Source organism: Chiloscyllium plagiosum, unplaced genomic scaffold, assembly GCF_037043375.1.
Source record: "Chiloscyllium plagiosum isolate Xiang-an unplaced genomic scaffold, Cpla_swu_hap1 HiC_scaffold_28, whole genome shotgun sequence".
NCBI lineage: Eukaryota > Metazoa > Chordata > Chondrichthyes > Orectolobiformes > Hemiscylliidae > Chiloscyllium > Chiloscyllium plagiosum.
In genome coordinates, this window is record NW_028270166.1 from 10,060,860 (window position 1) to 10,081,894 (window position 21,035).

Genomic DNA, 21,035 nt, shown 5'->3' on the forward strand with positions numbered 1-21,035 from the left:
ACGAGTAGTTAAGAAGGCAAATAGAGTGTCAGCCTTCATTGCACGAAAGTTTAAGTATGGAGCAAAGCAGTCATGCTGCAATGTACAGTGCCTTGGTGAGACCACACCTGGAAAACTGCACAGTTTTGATCTATTTACTAAAAAATACTTGCCATGAAGGTTAACCAGACTGGTAGCTGGGATAGCAGGTCTCTCATATGAGAAGAGATTGGATTGACTGGGCCTGTATTCCCAGAGTTTAGAAGAATGAGGGGGATCTCATTGAAACATAGAAAATTCTGACTGGGCTGGACAAACTGGGCATAGGAATGATATTTTTCTTGGCCTGGTGATCCAGAGCCTATGATTCCCCATTGAGCTCAATAACTTTGATGTGAATTCCTCAGTAACAGTGGTATGGCAAGATGAATTTTATGCAATAATAACAAAATAAAACAACACCTTACACCTTACTTAAAAGGCAGCTAATACATCATACAATCAAAAATTTCTCCATTAACTAACAGCCTTTATGACATTTTTACATTACAGCATACTTCCAGCAGTCATAGGGCCTTGAGGATCAAATCTCAAATGCCTTGCCATTTTTCAGCAGATTGGCTTTTCGCTCTCACGTCAGGATGCATCTTCCAATGTCCTTCAAGAATCGCTTGATTTTGTCTCCTCCACATCCTTGCACTGACCTCCAGCAGCAGGGCCTTTCCCGTGGTTCTCAAGTCTCTCCAATTCCCATCTCTTCAAACAGAGCACACGTTCTTACCAGTGAATGCATGAAGGTTCTACCACCTACAATCACTGAATGATGCGGCACAAAAAGAGACCATTTGGCCCATCATACCTGTGGCAGCTCGGTGAAAGAATTATCCAATTAATCCCATCCTCCTGCTCTTTCCTGCTTGGTCTTAATTTGTTTATTCTTATGATGCCTGGACCTCCCTAATTGTCTTTGGGAGCCCATTCTGTTAAAGACCTCAATGAAATCGAGGTTTAATCAGTGTACATTTCTTTGCACATTGTAGGGAGTGGATTACATGATGTATAGCAGCGCGCATGAAGCTTAGCTTAGATTGATACCTGAAAGTTTGGAAGGCTAGCTAACACAATGGTATTGATGCTATCAAGACCTGATGGTAAGACTGGATGTTATACTGTATTCATCTTATGAGGCAACCAGCTTTTGCTTCTATAAAGTCTGGGATTGCAACAGATGCTTAGAGCCTTGAAGTCTTGTTTGAGCACTGGAGGACATTTGAGTTTTAACAAAGACTTACTAAAGAGAAAGGAAATGTTTGAAAGAAAAGAGGAAATTTAAACAGCTGCTGACATTAAAGAGGGAGGTGCAGTATGAAAGGATTTCAGACGGGATAGAAAAGCATGGATTGAATTTCCAGAGTATTGTTCCCTATTTCAGTAAGTCTATTGGCCGTGGCTTAAATGATAGTGCAGTCACCACAAAGTTCCAGGTTCAAGCCCTACCCAGGGACTTAAGTGCATAGCTGACAATCCAGCACTGAACTGATGGAGTGCTGCAATGCCAATCTTTCCAGTGTGACATTAAACCAAAGTCCCATCTGCCTGTTCAGGTAGATGCCATGGTACTATTCCAGAGAACAGGGTAGTCTTTTTCCCGGTATTCCAGCAAATATCTGTAACAAAAACTGCAGTCAATGCCAAAAAGCAGAATATCTGGTCACTCTCATATTATTAACAAAGCTCTTAAAAAAAACTTGGCAGAATGCAAATGTTAGCTGGTTTCTCACGCAGTTGAAGCAGCTTATCTGTGACGTTTTTTGTTGTCTCTTGGGACATCAAAACAGATGTTACTTAAAGCTTCAGCAAATACCAACTTGACATGACAAGAAAAGCTGAACTGGAGTTGGACTGTTGAAGGGGATCATTCATTTTGTTTTCTTTACTGGGATGTGGATGTTACTTGCAAGCTCAGCATTTGTAGCCTATCCTCAATAGCCCTTAAACTGAATGGCTTCCTGCGACACTCCAAAGGGCTGTTAAAAATCAACCACATCGCTGTGTGACCTGGAGTCACATTTAGGCCAGACTAGGTCGATTCCCTTCTGTAAAGTGCACTTGTGAAGCAAAATGGCTTTTACAACAATTGACAACAGTTTCACAGTCGACATTGCTGACACAAGATTTCAGTTCCACATTTATTAATTGAATTTAAATCCCACCAGCTGTCATGATGGGAATTGCACCCATGACCCCAGAGTGTTACAGTCTAGACCTCTGGAAACGTTGATAGGACATCTACCACTGATCACTAGAAAGGCCCAAGACAATGTGAAGACAAAAGGAGGATTGGTGGTAGCAGAACTACCTCAAACAAACTTTACTCAATACCACATAATGGCACAGGAGGCAAATACCACAATGGCCAGCATTGTTTACCTGGGAAATACCACTGAGACATCAAGGGCTGACAACATGGAGGATTAGATTAAATTAGATTCCCTGCAGTGTGGAAACAGGCCCTTCTGATCAGAGGCATAAAATTAAATTAATAACTTTGGAGGGGGGGAAGGCAATAGGCCACTTGGAGGGGAATTCCCTGTAGGTCGATTATTTTGAGGGAGAGACCGTGGGAGCTGGGCTTCCATGCATGCAGCTCCTCTTTAGGAGATTGGATCCCCATATTTTCCAATGCCTCCTTCCTTCATGCTCACCGACATAGGGCTGGGAAAATGCAGCCCTTGTACACGGATGCATTTGAGTGAAACAGGGTACAGGATCACATAAACTAGCCCACCCGGCTCGTTTGCTCAACACATTAATTAAATAATAACTATAACAGATCTTAAAGAGGTGGGGTTTTGCATGAGTAACAGCAATTCAGCCCCACCCTAACCGTCTCTTCCTGTGGTTTTCACAGCAGACTATTTTCAGTTCTGCTGTGCTGGCAGATCACGTCATCTATGGCTCCTATCTTGTCAATCCACCTTGGGCAAACCTAATGAAAAAATTAAGGCTCCTTCACAAATTTTTCATTCTCTTTCATGTACGCCAGCTATCTTGCTCATGCAACAATCCCTGTCAACTGAAGGATCCTACGTGGTCAGGCTCCTATTTCTTACGTTCTTACATTATTCCGTTTTGCAAACGAACTGTAAAGTGGAGAGCTGTGCCCCTGATGTTCAGCGTTAGTTTGGACACCTCAAAGCAGTGCATGCTGCAATTCACCTGCGCAATTAAAACCCACTGAGGACTTGATGTACATTCAGGATTTGTCTCTGGTCAAACTTCATCACCAAAGTTTCACAACTGAGAAGAAATCATGTACGTTTCCTTATATTTTGTAATGAGGTTTTGACATATGATGACAAATTTCCCTTGCAAAGTATTACAAAGGATTTACAGCATAGAGGCCAGTTGTTTGGCCTAACGGGAACACCCTCTTAGTCTAGCACCTTCAAAAGTGCGGGTCACCCATTCAACACAGATAAGGTAAAATTTTCTGTCAGACCCTCGTGGGCTTTTGGAACTCTCTTCCTCAGAATGTGGTGGAAGCAGAGGCCTTTGATATATTTGAGGAAAAAGTAGTTAGATTCTTAATTAGCAAAGAGGTGAAAGGTTAGGTAGGAATGTGGAGTAATCAGATCAGCCCCAACCTTATTGGATAGCACAGCAGGCTGCAGGATGGCTACTCCTATTTATTCGTCTGCTTGTTCAACAGATCCTTCTATTCCTTTCACCCTTCTAGCTTCCCACCAAAATGCATGTGTGTTGGACATCTCAACCAGTCATAGAGATGCACTGCACAGAAGCAGACCCTTCGGTCCAACCCGTCCACGCCGACCAGATATCCCAACCCAATCTAGCCCCACCTGCCAGCACCCAGCCCATTTACCTCCAAACCCTTCCTATTCATATACCCATCCAAATGCCTTTTAAATGTTGCAATTGTACCAGCCTCCACCACATCCTCTGGCAGCTCATTCCATACACATACCACCCTCTGCGTGAAAAAGTTGCCCCTTAGGTCTCTTTTACATCTCACCCTAAACCTATGCCCTCTAGTTCTGCACTCCCCCACCCCAGGGAAAGGACTTTGTCCAATTTATCCTATTCATGCCCCTCATGATTTTGTAAACCTCTATAAGGTCACCCCTCAGCCTCCAACGCTCCTGGGAAAACAGCCCCAGCCTGTTCAGCCTCTCCCGAAAGCTGAAAACCTCCAACCCTGGCAATATTCTTGTAAATCTTTTCGAAACCCTTTCAAGATTCACAACATCTTTCCAATAGGAAGGAGACCAGAATTGCACGCAATATTCCAACAGTGGGCTAACCAATGTCCTGTACAGCCGCAACATGACCTCTCAACTCCTGTACTCAATACTATGACCAATAAAGGAAAGCATACCAAACGCCTTCTTCACTATCCTATCTACCTGTGACTCCACTTGCAAGGAGCTATGCACCTGCACTCCAAGGTCTCTTTGTTCAGCAACACTCCCTAGGACCTTACCATTAAGTGTATAAGTCTTGCTAAGATTTGCTTTCCCAAAATGCAGCACCTTGCATTTATCTGAATTAAACTCCAACTTCTCAGCCCATTGGCCCATCTGGTCCAGCTCCTGTTGTAATCTGAGGTAACCCTCTTCGCTGTCCACTACACCTCCAATTTTGGTGTCATCTGCAAACTTGCTAACTATACCTCTTATGCTCACATCCAAATCATTTATATAAATGACAAAAAGTAGAGGACCCAGCACCGATCCTTGTGGCACTCCACTAGTCACAGGCCTCCAGTCTGAAAAAACCCTCCACCAACCCCTTCTGTCTTCTACCTTTCAGCCAGTTCTGTATCCAAATGACGAGTTCTCGCTGTATTCCGTGAGATCTAACCTTGCTAACCAATCTCCCATGGTGAACCTTGTCGAAAGCCTTGCTGAAGTCCATATAGATCACATCTACCGCTCTGCCATCATCAATCTTCTTTGTTACTTCTTCAAAAAACTCAATCAAGTTTGTGGGACATGATTTTCCACGCACAAAGCCATGTTGACTATCCCTAATCAATCCTTGTCTTTCCAAATACATGTACATCCTGTCCCTCAGGATTCCCTCCAACAAATTGCCCACCATCGACGTCACTGGTCTATAGTTCCCTGGCTCGCCCTTCTGAAACAGTGACACCACGTTAGCCAACCTCCAGTCTACCGGCACCTCTCCTGTAACTATCGATGATACAAATATTTCAGTAAGAGGTCCAGCAATCACTTCCCTGGCCTCCTACAGAGTTCTAGGGCACACCTATGCATTTCAAGACATCCAACACTTCCACCTCTGTAATATGGACATTTTTCAACCCTTTTAATAGCTAGTTCCACATTCTAAAGAACTTTCTTCTGGATTTCCCAGGGATTTGTTAGTGATTATCCTGTACTTAGAGTCACAGGTTCTGACCTTACTCACAGGTGACGGGGTTTTAGCCACGGTGGCATCCAGAGTGGGGCTGTTGGCAGTATCGCTGTGGGCTGCCAGGCCCAGTACACTGTGGTCTGTAAACGAACCCTCATGGACTCCAGGCTGTTTAAGGTCGTGTGTTCAGAACGTTTCCATTTTTACCACGAGGCAGTTGGTATGCCCAGGCAGAACACTGGTGCTGGGCAGCACTGTGGAAATAGCTGAGGGCCTGGAGCTGCACCAGAGCGGGACTTTGGCAGTTGGGGGTGAGATGGCAGTGTTGGGGCACGGGGATTGATAGATCAAGCCCAGCACGGGACAGACATTGAGCCCAGAATGGGAAAAAGATCGAATCCTCTGGGGAAAGTCCAGCATGGTATAACTGCAGTCTCATGGCTAAAGAAGGTCTGCAATTTGGAATTTCTAACTTTACTTCTTACTTATTACTTTATACTAAGAAGAACTGTACTGTTGAACTTGTAACTTATTTCTTTATATTTTTACTTTTTACCTAAGATTTTGTACCTAAGTACTTTGTTCCCAAGATAGCGCTAGAAATGGCGACTTTATACATTTTACTGTCCTCCTGTATCCCTGTACTTGAGTAAACCTAATTCTAATTCTAAAAGTGGAAACACTTCTACATTCACCTTTCACAATTTTAAAGACCTCAATCAGGACTCCTGTTCCCCTTAACATGCTCTTCTCTTGAACAAAGAGAGTCAAACCTCTCCTGATAATACAACCTTTCAAATGCATTATCAATTTTAGCAACACTTCCTTTTGCATCTTTTTCTATCCTTTGTCTGTTTTTATAACATGGAGATCAGAACTCCACACAGTACAAAGTGTGATCCAACTAAAGCATGGAATAATTTTCATATAACCTCTACATTCATTGTGACTAAACTGATTGACCTCTTACCTCTGGGTCACAACATTCAAATTTCAATTCATCCAATACAAAAATCTACCCACATACTTCAGAGGGTACTGAGGGAATGCAGCATTGCTGGAGGCTCTACTTTTTGGATGAGATGTTAAATTGTGTCCCCATTCCCCTGCTTACTGGATTGTAAACATCTATTGATACTCTTGTTTTGAACAAGAACAGGGGAGTGCATCCCAATATATAATCAAAGCAAACTACTGCAGATATTGCAGAACTGAAATGAAAACAGAAAGGGCTCAAGAATCTCAACACATCTGGCAGCATCTCTGGAGAGAGAAACAGAGTTAATGTTTCCAGTTCAACATTCTGATCTCTCTGCTATTGGAAGGATGTTGTGAAACTTGAAAAAGTTCAGAAAAGTTTCACAAGGATGTTGCTGGGATTGGAAGGTTTGAATGATAGAGAGAGGCTGAATAGGCTGGGGCTATTTTCCCTGTAGCATCAGAAGCTGAGGGGTGACCTTACGGAGGTTTATAAAATCATGACAGGTATGAAAAAGGTGAATAGCCAAACTCTTTTTGCCAGGGTAGGGTAGTCCAAAAGTCAACAACTTAGGTTTAAGGTGAGAGCGCAAAGATGTAAAAGGGACTTCAGAGGCAATGGTTTTGCACAGAGGGTGGTACATATATGGAATGAACTACCAGAGTAAGTGGTGGAGGTGAGTAAATTTACAACATTTAAAAGGCATCTGGATGGGTTTAGAGGGATACGGGCCAAATGCTGGCAAATGGGACTAGGAAAATTTGGGATATCTGGTCGGCATGGATGAGTTGGACAGAAGGGTCTGTTTCCCTGTTGTATGTCTCTATGTCTCTATGACTTATCCGCAGAATTCCAGTGCTATGTTTGAATTTCCTTTTAGCTTTTTTAACTTGTCTCAATACTTCCATCATTCAAAAGAAAGATGATCGGATAGAAAGAACAAAGAAAATTTACAGCCCAGGAACAGGCCCTTCGGCCCTTCAAGCCTGAGCCGATATGAATGTACTGTCTAAACCTGTCAGTCAATTCCTAAGCATTTGTATCCCTCTGCTCCCCACCTACTCATGCATCTGTCCAGACGCATCTTAAATGAATCTACCGTGCCTGCCTCTACCACCTCTGCTGGCAATGCGTTCCAAACGCCCACCACCCGTGGATACAAAAATAGTATGACTTTTAGCAGCAAAAGAAAGGCATTATCCCAATTTGTCAGTCCAGGACACAGGTGATCCCACTGTCAGGTTCTTAATCCCCTGAGTTATATATCTTCTTGTCCTTCAACTTGTCTTTTGCTGATGCCCAGTATCATCACAAAAGAGGAAGTACCTGTTTTAAAAAAAGTTAGTTTCTGATGGGAAACTAATTTTCTTCTATTTCTTAGAATTTAAAGTAAAGTGCTGTGGAACTCTGACCACATGGAGAAAACAAATGATAAAAATCAAGCCAATTCTGAGAAAGTTGAAATAACAGCTTGTGTTTACATAGGATCTTTCATAATAGTAAATCGGTCCTCACAACAGGAGATTACCCAGGCAAAATTTGACACATAAAGAGATATTAAGGCAGATGAGCAAAGATATTGGTCAAAGTATTGAGGTTCAAAGAATTAAAGGGGGGGGCAACAAGTCAAACATGTGCAAGTTAGGTGGAATGGCCATGCTAAATTGCCCTGTAGTGTCCAGGGATGTGTAAGCTATGTAGATTAGCCACGGCAAACATAGGGTTACAGAGGTAGGTGGGTGGATGGGTGGGGAGTGGGTCTGGATGAGATGCTCTTCAGAGGGTTGGTGCAGACTCAGTGGGTAGAATCCTGTAGGGATTCTACGATTTTCTGAACATAAGGTGGAAAGATTTAGGGATGGAATTCGAGAGAAGAAAAATCAAAATTGTCAAAGGTAAACACACAATGCAGGTTTACTTCTGTAGGAGCATAAGTAGGTATTTACCCATCTAGTCCACTCTGCCATTCAATTAAATCTTGGCTGATCTGATTATCCTCAACTCCACTTTCCTGCCTTTGCCTCATAACCCTTGATTCCCTGATTGATGAAAAAAATGTCGATCTCACCCTGGAAGATACTTAATGACTTAGCCTCAACAGCGCTTCACCCATAGTAAATTCCATAGATTCACTACCTTCTGAGAAAAAAACTTCTTCCTCATCTCTATCTTAAATGTATAACACCTTATTGAGTCACTTCCACTTTCACTACCCTCCAATTATGGAATTCTAGGTACTTGACCAATTTCCTTAGTGACAATGCGGACTCTCCAAGTACTCTGCACTATTGGTGCTGGGGGAATTCAAGTTCAGGAGGTCTGAGTAATAGATAAGAATACAGTGCTATAATACCGTTTCTCCATCCCAACTCAGTAGCCAGCTCTGCTCCCACCGATATCAGATGATTGAGAGTGTTCCCACAGAACTCACAGCTTCTGAAAGATGAGGAGAATTTTTTTCACATAGAAGGTGATGGGTCTGTGGAATTACTTGCCACAGAAGGTTGTGGAGGCCAAATCACTGAATATACTTGAGAAAGAAATAGGGTTTTAGAGGGTAATGGCCTCAAGAGGTACAAGGAGAGAGCAAGAGTACGGTGTTGAGACAAGGGATCAGCCATGATCCTGTTGAATGATGGAGTGTGCTGGATGGGCTGAATGGCCTACACCTGATACTGTGATTCTATATTTTCTTGTCTGGCCTCTCCACCCATAGTCCAATTGTTGATAACAATCGGCTCCAGAATAGTCCTCCTTCAGCCTCAAACTCCACCACCAATCTTAAGATTGCAGTTGAGAAAGACATACAAATGTGATTTTTATCATTGGATTGTCTTGAAACAGACTGGAGAGGACAGGAAGTGCTTTCCTTTGAATGAGTTCTCAATTTGGTGCCTTGTCTGTTCCCTCAAATGGATGTAAAACACCCCAAAGGCACCATTTGATGAAGAGCAGAGGAATTCTCAACCTGTACCCCCAGGTCCTGGCCCCCTCCACCCCCTCCACCAACCCCCACCCCCTCCACCAACCCCCACCCCCTCCACCAAAACCTAAACGAGCTGTAATCTGACTATTTATCCCATTCATTTTAGTGGGAGCTTCCTGTGCTTTCTGCACCTCCCTGCTATACAACACTGATTGCACTCCAAACATATGTCATTGGCTGTAAAATGCTTTGGAACATTGTGTTCATAAAAGGCATTATAGATTCCTCCATTTTATTGCACCAGTAGCTCGCCCCCTACCTCTAACATCACCAGCTGCCTTGAGGATGCTACTGCCTCTGCATCCATCAAGCCTGTGGCAATTTTTGAATGCTTCAAGGACTTACTTCAAATCTTGAAGTAACAGACCACAATGTTAAATATTGATTTACATTACAATAATTTATTTACATCGCCTGTAGTATTATGATACACCAAAAAGAAACAATCTAACCACTGCCCCTTGACATTGAATGGTGTTATCATCAATGAATCCCCCACTATCAACTTCCTGGGAGTTATCATTGATCAGAAACTCAACTGGACTGACCACATAAACACAGTGGCTACAAGAGTAGGTCAGAGACTATGAACACGGCCGCAAGTAACTCATTTCCTGACTCCCCAAAGCCTCTGAATCTATGGTGGGGTCTGGAATGTACTGCCTGGGAGGACAGTGCAGGTAGGCACCTTTTAAAAGGTGTCTGGATGCGTGCTTGAAATGACATAACATTCAAGACTATGAGTTGAATGTTGGAAGGTGCAGCTTCGGTGGTACAGACATGATGGCTGAAGAGCATCTTCAGTGCTGTATGATTCTATGATGCTGTGATCTAGAGGACTTCCCTTTTTGTAAGAAACAATGTGGACATTGAAATTGCTCAGGTTGCAAGAACGTGATGCCTTTGTGAGAAAATTCACACGTACATTTCTGTCTTTGGCTCCTCCTCTGAGGAGAAAATAAAATAGATTTAGTCAAACTTACTTTCATCAAGTTGTTATCCCATAAAAATATTTTAAAAGAAGCAACTGCACTACTGATCTCAGCACTTCAGACTTAAGGAAAGAACAAGGCTTCATTTAGTTAGCACCTTTTACAACTTGGGGGTTCCCTTATCAATGAGATATTTTTGAAGTATGGCTATTGTTGTAATGCAGGAAGCTCAGCAGGAAAGATCCCAATTCAGCAAGGGGATAAGGATCAGATAATCTGCCTACAGTGATGTTGGTTAAGAGATACTATTGGCTGTAATGTCAGGTAGGACTGTTTTGCTCTTCTCTAGAATAAGGCTAGCCACACTCTTATATTTACCTGAGGATGGATGGACCTTGGATTAACAGTCCATTTCAATCTGCAGCTCTGCTCGCAGTACAGCCCTCCCCCTACAACATTGAGACTATCAGCTTGGGTTACAGTAATTGCTTAATGCAGGTATGGTGGCTCAGTGATTAGCACTACTGCCTCACACCACCAGGGATATGGGTTTGATTCCAGCCTGGGGTGACTGTCTGTGTGCACTTTGCATGTCCTCCCTGTGTCTGAGATAGTTTCCCCTGGGTGCTCCAGTTTCCTCCCACAGTCCAAAGAAGTGCAGTTTTGGTGAATTGGTCTTGGTAAATGTGAGAGGCCCTTTGGAGGGTTGGTGGAAACTCGATGGGCTGAATGGCTCCATCTGCACTGTACTGATTCTAAAGCAATTTCTATTCAATGAAAGAAAATAAATGAAAGTATTATTCACTGAGTGAGGGAACAATGATAATCAATCTGGGATGTTACTGCTGACTAGCCAGAGGCAGAGCTCAGTGGAACTTTGGTGGTTACATTTTTTGTTATCTCCTCCCTTTCCAACCAGCCAGTGCCAAGCACATATAGTCCAGGGATTTAAGGGGAGATTGTGGTGTCCTGATAATATCAACTGGCTAATAATGCCGAGATTTGGGCTAAATTTGGATAAAAGTCAAATACAGTATATGCTCAAGATCTGAAATAAAAACAGAGTGTTGGAGAAATTCAGTAGATCTGTGGGGAGACAGAAATAGAGTTAATACTTCGAGTCTAATCTTGTGGGCACCATTAAAATGTTTAATAGACATTCAGGTAAGTTTCATACATGAATAGGAAAGGTTTGGAGTGTTAAGAGTAGGCAGGCAGAACTAGTTTAGTTTGGGATTATGTTCGGCATGGACTGATGGACTGAAGGATCCGTGACTCTGTGACACTTCTTCAGAACTTTTCTAAACTGAACTCGAAGTATTAACTTTGTTTCTCTCTCCACAGATGCTGCCAGACCTGCTGAGTTTCTCCAAAACTTCCCATTTCCATTATTAATGTACTAGCAACGTGGGTTCAAATCCAACCCTGGCAGCTGGTGGAATTTAAATTCAAGGAATAAATCTGGAATTGAACGATAATCTCATTAAAAGTGACCATAAAATACATCTGGTTCACAAATGCCCTCTAGGAAGGGGAAATCTGCCATTTTTCTTGGTCTGGTCTTCAACTGACTCCAGACCCACAGTAATGTGGATGACTTTTAACTGCCCTTCAAGAGTCAATCAGTTCAAGGGCAACTAGGAATGGGCAACAAATGCTGGCCTTGCTAGTGATACCCTCATCCCATAAAAGCGTAAACTTAAAACATGTAGAAGCAATACTTGGTGTGATCGAGGAACAAGACATTTAACCCTGCCCTGAACAGGTCAATGGCTTCAAGAGCACATGCAGGAGATAAATACTTACTTTCAAGAAAATAATAAGCTATTGCAACATTTCCACCAGAAGCAACAGGTAGTCAATGAAAGGGAAATCTATGTTGAAATGCTTCTGCCAATTTGGCAATATGGGTAACCAATTTCAGTTACTGTTCATTTCCAGCTATTGTGAAATGATCTGGGAAAATGCTCACTGAGTACTTGGAGCAATGAAACATGATTGCATTTTGTTAACATTCTTCCTCACTGCTGTCTTTTATCACCTCTATTGCATGTTGTTGTGTCACCATAGTCTTAATAGACCATAGGGGCTGCTCTTTCATTAGAGAGAAGTGACTGGTGGTGATTTAACCTGAGGGCCTCAAGACCTCTGGTGAGGGAAGAGGTTGAGAAGGAGAGTTCTTTGTGGTAACCTCAAACCAATAACAGGGATTGAACTCATGCTGATGGTGTTACACTGCTCTATAAACTAACAATCCTTCCTGAAGAAGGGCTCATGCCTGAAACATCGATTCTCCTGCTCCTTGGATGCTGCCTGCCCTGCTGCGCTTTTCCAGTAACACATTTTCAGCTCTGATCTCCAGCATCTGCAGTCCTCACTTTCTCCTAAACCAACAATCCAGCCAACTGAGCTAAACCAATTTCCATTGCATGTGCTACTACCCAACAAAGCAAAGTGACTCTTGCCACTATATCAATACTAATCAGCAATGGAATTAAAAGCACAAGCAAACTCAATCACAATGGGGTCAAGCAATGGGCTCCTTTACTGTTGAGTTTTGACAAAGCGAACGTGTTTAAAAGATAAAGGAAGGCCAACATTTGAAATGGAATTTTTCACAACCTGAGCAGCACCCCAAACTGATTACAGCCAAATAAATGCTGTTGCAGTGCACTGTTGTAAGCACTTCCTGATGGAATAATCACAGAAGTGTTATGGTACAGAAGGAGGCAATTCAGCCCATTATGTCCATAATGGCTCTTCAAATGAGCATCATTACCTACTAGTAATTTCCTACTTTTTCCCATAACCTTGCACATTCTTTTTATCCAAATAATTAGACAATACCATTGACAATGCCTCAATCATGGCATAAACCAGCTGATGGGTCATGTCAGTTTATCCGCAGACCAACTGAACTAAAAAGGCCAGCAGAAAGTGGCAGAGATCACTCCAGCTTCACCCACCTCAGGTTAGGAAGGAGAAAATAAAAACAAAATCACTTTGTAGTAGCCGCAACAGGAATTGTGTACAGAGGACAAAGGTTTATTACCCATCAGCATTAGTTGTTAAAACTCACACACGGACAGAGATACAAGATAGCTGTGATCTAATAGGTCTGCCCTGCTGAGCTCTGCACCATAACCCAGGCAAGGTGCTGCTTTTACCCTCCCTTCATTAGTTATTTTGGAAAAGATCAGCAATTTTAGGTCCCCAGAATCTTTGTCCCTTAGTTTTGGTGATCAGGGGAGATGGCTAAGGGCTGTGAGGATCGCAACAAGCAGGACATCCCCCTGCAGCAACGGACATGCCCGCGGCGGCAGTGTTAACATCTGTGGATGTTCCTTTGGGCCTACCTGCGTGGCGGAGCCTAGTCTCAATGTTCGTGAAACTCCAAGAGAAGAGCGATTCAGCGATGGAGGAGACCCAGACTAGACTGGAACCGATCTCGTCCATGCTGCAAAAGCAGCGGCAGGAGATCCAGCATCTTGGGCAGCACGTGGAGGAGGTGGAGCAGCGGACTGCGGCTTCAGAGGCCATGGCAGAATCCTCGGTCTGTCAGGTCCAGGTCCTGGAGAAGCAAGTACGGGCCTTAGTGGAGCAGGTTGACGACTTCAGAAATCAAGGTCATTGGAAGAACATCCGTCTTATTGGGCTGCCAGAACAGGAGGAAGGAGGCCAGCTAGTTAGCTTTCTGGAGCAATGGCTCCCACAGTTCTTGGGGCTGGAAGTCGAGGCAGGCCGGGTGCGAGTCGAGCAGGCCCACGGCTTCGCAATGTGCAGGCCTGGATCAGACCATCGCACCCACCCAGTCCTAGTGTAACTCCAGCACTATAGAGATACGCAAATGGTGTTGGGATCTTCCAGAGCACTGGGGGCAGATCCACAGGCCCTGATCTATAAGGGATCAAAATTATGTTTTATCAGGACTTTTCTGTGGCTGTGATCCGTGAGAGGAAGACCTTTGAGGAAGTAAAGAAGAGGCTGAGAATATTTAGTACTCTATAAGGTGTCCGGCAATGTTACGTTTGCAACCATGGAGGGTTTGTGCATAATTTTGATTCATCAGAAAAGGCAAAGGACTCCCTGGACACTTTAAAATAAACTGACCGGTTCAAGTAATATGGACAGTAGTGTTTCCTTTGTTTTCTCTGTTTTTTTATCTTGTTTACCTGGTTTTGCTATTTTAATATGTGGGGGGGGGGGCCTTTTCTCTTCTTTCTCCATCGACCCCCCCTCCCCGCCATGGTCTTTATTCCACCCCTTTTCTTCCATTTTCTCTCTCTTGATTTGAGATGGGGGGCTGATGGTTTGGGGGCTGGGGGTTTATCAGTAGTGATTGGGATTGATGTATGGGTGGGACAAGTTGAATGCCCTCTTCCAATTTTCTTGTTATAAGATACATGTATTCTTTACTTTGTTTTGCCTGGGTTTGGGGCGCAGCTTCAGCAAGAGGGAGCCATGGAGGTGTTAGTGGGTAATCTGAGTGCTCCCTGTGGGCAAGGGGGAAGTCTCCTCTTATTTGTTTCATGTGTTGGTTCATTGTAGGAGTAGATGTTAGACGTTCTGCTTTTGTAGTTTCTATAGTTGTATTTTCTAGTTTATAAGCATCTTTTACTGTTTTCCTTTAGCGCTTTATGAGTGGGGTTCTTGTTCTTGGGGTGGGGGGGGGGGGTCACAGGCTGTTTCAAATGGCTATGGTTAATTGTTTATTTAAATGGTGCACCTGGAATATTAAGGGGAGTAATTCACTGATTAAGAGAAAGAAGATATTTTTGAGTCTTAGAAAGGAAACGGTCGATGTTGCACTGTTGCAATAAACACATTTAGGCGATAAGGAGCATTTAAAGTTACAGCAGGGAGGGCTCGGCTGGGTGTTTTTCTCGTATTTTAATTTTAAAAGCAGAGGAGTAGCTATACTCATTCAGAAGAATGTTCCATTTCAGCTGTTTGACCAAATTAAGGATGAATATGGGTGATTTGTCATCCTCAAAGCTTTAATACGTGGGTGGGGCGATGTATGGGATTTTGAATATTCATTGCCCCCCGGCACACCCCCTCAAATTTCTAATGGATAGACTTTCCAGGTTCAATCGTCTTATGGACTCCGGGTAGACAGGATACCCAGGGGTCTCCCAGGCACCTCCCCTCAATTCAAACAACTGAGTGAGGAGTTGGGGCTGGTGCAAGTGTGGAGGTGTCTTCACCTTGAGGGTAGGGACTTTACCTTCTTCTCTAACCCACACAAGTGCCACACTAGGATTGACATGTTTTTTGTTCCCCCAGCCTATTTGGATTTGGTGCTGTCCTATAGAATTGGGAACATAGCCATTTCTGACCATGTGGCAGTGTGTCTGGAGGTTAAGGCTAGAGGCAATGGGACAGGCTTACGGCATTGGCATATGGATCCTTTTCTCCTGGAGAACAGTAAATTTATTGAGTACTTTTTGCAGAAATTTAAAATTTTTTGGTATATTAATTTGGGTATGGCAAGTAACCTGTCAGTGCTCTGGGAGAATGCCAAAGCGTACGCAAGGGGTTTGATTATTTCTTACCTGGTGACCTGGAAGCAGCAGAGGAGAGAGCAACAGGGTATGCTTGAGTCTGGTTGAAAGCAGCCATGACAGAATACTTTAATAGGCCGTCTGTGACCAAGTTACAGTGGATTACAGCCCTCAGGGCTGCTCTGAACTCTGTGCTCACTCAGACAACAAAGAGGACGACCTCTTTAGTGAAACAGAAGTTTTTCGAGTATGGTGATAGGAAGAAAAGCGCTGCCACACCGCCAATCCCCCCCGCCCCCACTTCAGTAATTCACTGAGCGCGGTGGCTCAGTGGTTAGCACTGCAGCTTCACAGTGCCAGGGACCCATATTTGATTCCAGTCTCAGTCGACTGTGTGTGTGGAGTTTGCACATTCTCCTTGTGTCTGCGTGGGTTTCCTCCGGGTGCTCTGGTTTCCTCCCACAGTCCAAAGATGTACAGGTCAGGTGGATTGGCCATGCTAAATTGCCCATAGTGCTAGGTGCATTAGTCAGAAGGAAATAGGTCTGGGTGGGTTACTCTTCAGAGGGTTGGTGTGGACTTGTTGGGCTGAAAGGCCTGTTTCCATACTGTAGTAATCTAACCTCATTAATGCAGCATTTAGGAAATTCTATTCTGAGTTGTATCAGTTGGAGGGTTGTGAGGACAGGTAGGTGAAGATGGAGTTCCTTTTTAAGAACTTGGACCTTCCACGTGTCACTTCGGAGCAGGCATCCCTTTTGAATGCCCCTCTGACAATCCAAGAGATACAGGAGGTGATGAGGCAGCTGCAAAGTGTTAAAGCACCCGGCCAGGATGGATTTCAGAGCAAGTTTTATAAGGAATTTATAAACATGTTTGCTGGGCCAATGTTGGACATGTACAATTATTCGTACAGTCAGGACTGCCTCCCATCCTCTCTGAGAGAAGCTAATATCTCCCTTATTCTCAAGGGAGGGAGAGCCCCAGAGGACTGTGCATCGTACAGGCCCATATCGCTGTTAATTGTGGATTTTAAAATTCTATAGAAAACATTAGCGCTGAAGTTGGAGAAAGTCTTGCCCTCTATTGTAAAGGAGGACCAGACAGGTTTTATGATGGGTCGTAAATTCTCTAACAACATTAGAAGAATACTGACCATGGTCCAGGTGTGCCAGCAGGGGTAGATTCTGGGCTTGGTGGTCTCCCTAGATGCAGAGAAAGCATTTGACTGGGTGCAGTGGCCGTATCTTTTTTATGTCCTGGAACAGTTTGGTCTTGTGGTGGTGGTTCTTCACCAGGTGGGTGGCAGTATTATATAAGGATCCTAAGGCAGCGGTTCTCACTTAGAGCATAAGGGCTGACAATTTTAGTATTGGTAGAGGTAGCTGACAAGGGTGTCCCCGCTCACCACTGCTGTTTACATTAGTGATGGAGCCGTTGGTGGCGGCTATCCAGAGGGACCCGAATATAGTTACTCCGGAGGTGGGATCGGAGGGTATAAAATCACCCTTTACGCAGACAATGTTCTTCTTTTTCTGTCTAATCCAACAATATCTGTGCCCCATTTAATACAAAAGATTAATTTATGTGGCTCTTTCTTGGGCTATAATATCAATTTTATGAAGTCGGAGGCCATAACTGTGAGGGGTCTTGTCAGAGTACCCGATCTTGGGGGTGGAATCCGATTCCCTTTCAGGTGGTCACAGGGAGGTTTCCTGTATTTAGGCATTTTTATTACTCCGGACTTTGTTCAATTATATAAAGCTGTTGCTGGAGAAGATAAGACAAGACCTCCAGGATTGGGACACTCTACTAATATCTTGGTTGGGTAGAATAGCTCTGGTTAAAATGAATGTTCTTCCTCGTTTATCATATCCCTTGGGAATACTCCCTCTGATGCTACCGAGGCAAGTGTTACGGGGGCTTAACAGCTGGCTTGGTCTTTTATCTGGTGTCACAGGCAACCTCTTATGAAGCTTGTTAAATTGCAGCTTCCCTATTATCCTATGTGAATGATTGGGCTTGCCAGAACCCGAGGACAATATAGCTGGACATCGAGGCTTCCCAGGCAAAATGCCCTCCTCATTAATTTGTTGTTTATGGACAAGAAGAGGACTGTCATGGAGCATTGCAGAAACCCGATTGTCCTTAACATGGTTAAAGTTTGGAGAATGATGCGACAAAGTGAGGACAATTTATATAAAATTTCCCTTTTTACTCCCATAATAGGAATGCCAGGATTCCAGCTGGGATCGATGGATTCTGGCTTTAGGCTCTGGGAGTTGAGAGGAGTCTATTGTTTGGGAGACTTATTTGAGGGGGAGGTCATGATGTCTTTCAATCAGCTGAGCCAGAAATATGAATTGTCCAGTAGGGGCCTCTTTCATTATTTTCAAATCAGGGACTTTATACAGAAAAAGACTACATTAATAGTTAATCTCTATAGGTCTGATGTGGAAAGGAGAGTACTTCGGTCCACAGGTACTCTCTCGATCAGTAACCCATCCCATTTATGAAGGGGTAGTGTCTCGAAGGATATTGAATGACTGTGCGGGATCTGGACTCAGGAATTGGGGGTGGAGATCACGTCAGAGACATGGGACGATATTTGGGAGAATGTGAGGAAGATTTCAATTTCTAATAGGACGCAGGCTATGCAAGTGAGGGCTCTCCACAAGGTCTATTTGACTCCGGAGTGGCTTGTGAAATTTTACAAAAGCAACATTCCCACTGTGTCCCAAATGTAGAGCAGATATTGGTAATCTTACTCATTGCTTGTGGTTATGCCACAAACTTTGTAGGTATTGGGGCACTATAGCGAGTGTTTTATAGGGGATCTTGGGAACTGAGGTCAAGGTAGATCCAGTGTCCCTCCTCTTGGGTCTGCCGAATGTGCCCTCTTTAGATGCCCATGGGAAGTAACTGTTTAATATTTTCTCATATTGTGTGAGGAAGAACATTTTGATGAGCTGGATATCGAAAAATCTCCCAGGACTTTGGGGATGGTGTTGGTTAGTTATGGAACATATCCCCCTAGACTTCCTTACAAGTATGGTGCACCAGAAAACGGAACCTTTTAATATGACATGGTGGCCCTTTTTGAAATATATGGACTCAGACTTGTCGGCTGTATTAATTTGGCCTTTATGTAGCTGCGAGGGCTGTGTCTGGTGGGCTGGGGCCCCGAGAGGAAGAATCCTGAATAAAAACGGGTATGCCAACTGACACTCCCGGTGAGGGGAGCTTAAGTGGGGTTGCACTGAGTGCTGTAATTTAACTTGGTTCAATCTAATTTAATGTAGTTTACTTTGCTTCATTATTTATTGAATTGTAGTATGGGTAGAAAATTTTTTCTCTCTAATTTGTTTGTGAAGTTGAATAGTAGTTTGTTTATTGTTATTGTTGCTGTCCTATAAGATTGTTATACTATTTTAGAATAATTTTATAATTTTGTAAAAAATTCAAAATCTTTTTCAATACAAAAATAAACTCACACACAATACAGAAGATGATCATGCCGATCAATCAATGCACATGAAAACATATTCTGGAAAGGATTAAGAAGAAAATAGGAACAACAGGCTATTTAGCCCACCGAGCCTATTTCACTATTGAGTAGATTATGGATCTATAGACTGATTCCTTGACTCTATTTGCTTTCATATCCCTGGCTAGCAAATAACTATCACTCTCAGATTTTACATTATTAATTGAACAATCATCTACTGTGTTTCCTGGGATTGCATTCTATCACCCTTTGTGTAAAGGAACATTCCTCAATTTTCTGATGTCTTCTGAACAGCAGCAGAGTGAATTTGAATGGCTGCAAATCAAGTCATCACTATTCTTCATCTCCATCATAAATGGACAGTGAAGCGTGTAAAGACGAAAATCTCCTAACACAATTTTCTGCTGTTTTTCCTTGTAAGACAGTTGACGTTGGCAGTTGCTGCAATCGTGGTGTTTACTAGAAGCAGTGACTTCCTGCCAGGAGTTCCTCACATGAATGCTGTTTTTTTTCTAAAACAACTCTCTTCCTTTTCTTCCTAAATCAGTTATATTAATCAGCAGTACGCTCACATTAGGATATGGATATGCCAATCCTTCTTATTAGATGTAATTTGTGGAAACTGTCTAACGTACCACATTTTGGGAAAATATTGATCAGAATCACTTAATGTCTACGAGTCAGAAACAGGCCTTTCGGCCCAAATGAGCAATGCTAACATTAATGTTCCACACTAGTCTCCTCTCAGTCTTTGAACTACTTCCACCACAGCAGAAGAATAGGCAAGGAGCATGCTCATTCTGCACCTGCTGCAATATGCAGTGCACATTTATATATATACACAGTGTGCATCATGTATGTATTCATATTCCCACTTTCATACTCACTATATTGTATGTCAGAAATATGGCTTTTGTAAATCTGCTCAAGTATAGCATATACCCTACCCCTTTTAATGATTCCCAAAATATCCCCACAAAAATGTGCTGGACCACCACCAACTTGCTCCAATCAAGGTTTTATGAGCATAAGGACATTCCATTGATGACACTCCCAGTTTATCCCCATCTTTCTGGTCTCTCCTCCACTCTCTAATTATCAGATTTGGCAAACTTCTGCAATCAAAGGCAGAGGGAGAATATGCCAAAATCATCTTCCAGCAAATTTGAAGCGCAGTTATGATGTAGCAAGTGCAGCACTGATTTGCATATTGCAAGTTTGCACTAACAGCAGTGTGATAATGATCAAAAATCTAACTATTAGTGATGTTGGTCAGGGGATAAATATTGACCATTACAACTCCATGCACATCTGTGAAATTGAATCATTGGGTCTTTTATGTCCACCTCAGAAAGCAAACAGGACTATCACTTAATTCTGAGAGTCAGGACTCATAGCAGTGTAACACTTTACTCAGTACTATGATGGGTCAGGTCAGCTTTGTACTGTCTACTCAAATCTCCTGGAGTGGCAACTAATTGAACGGAAGTGAGGTGTTGCCATTCAGCTCTATAGTGTTTAAATTACAAGTCCAGCACTCTGTGCGCCCCTAGACCATACACTGAATAGAGAGAAGTGCAAGTTGCATTGCGTATGGGTTTGGGTGGGGTGTTGCAGTACAGGGTTGTCTTACTGTTGCTAGATAGGTTGAAATGACGTGATCTTGTCGTGTGTTTGTTTCTTCCCCTACAACGTGCTGCTTCCCAAAACTGGCCCTGCATCTGCTGCACAATCTTATCAGTTTATT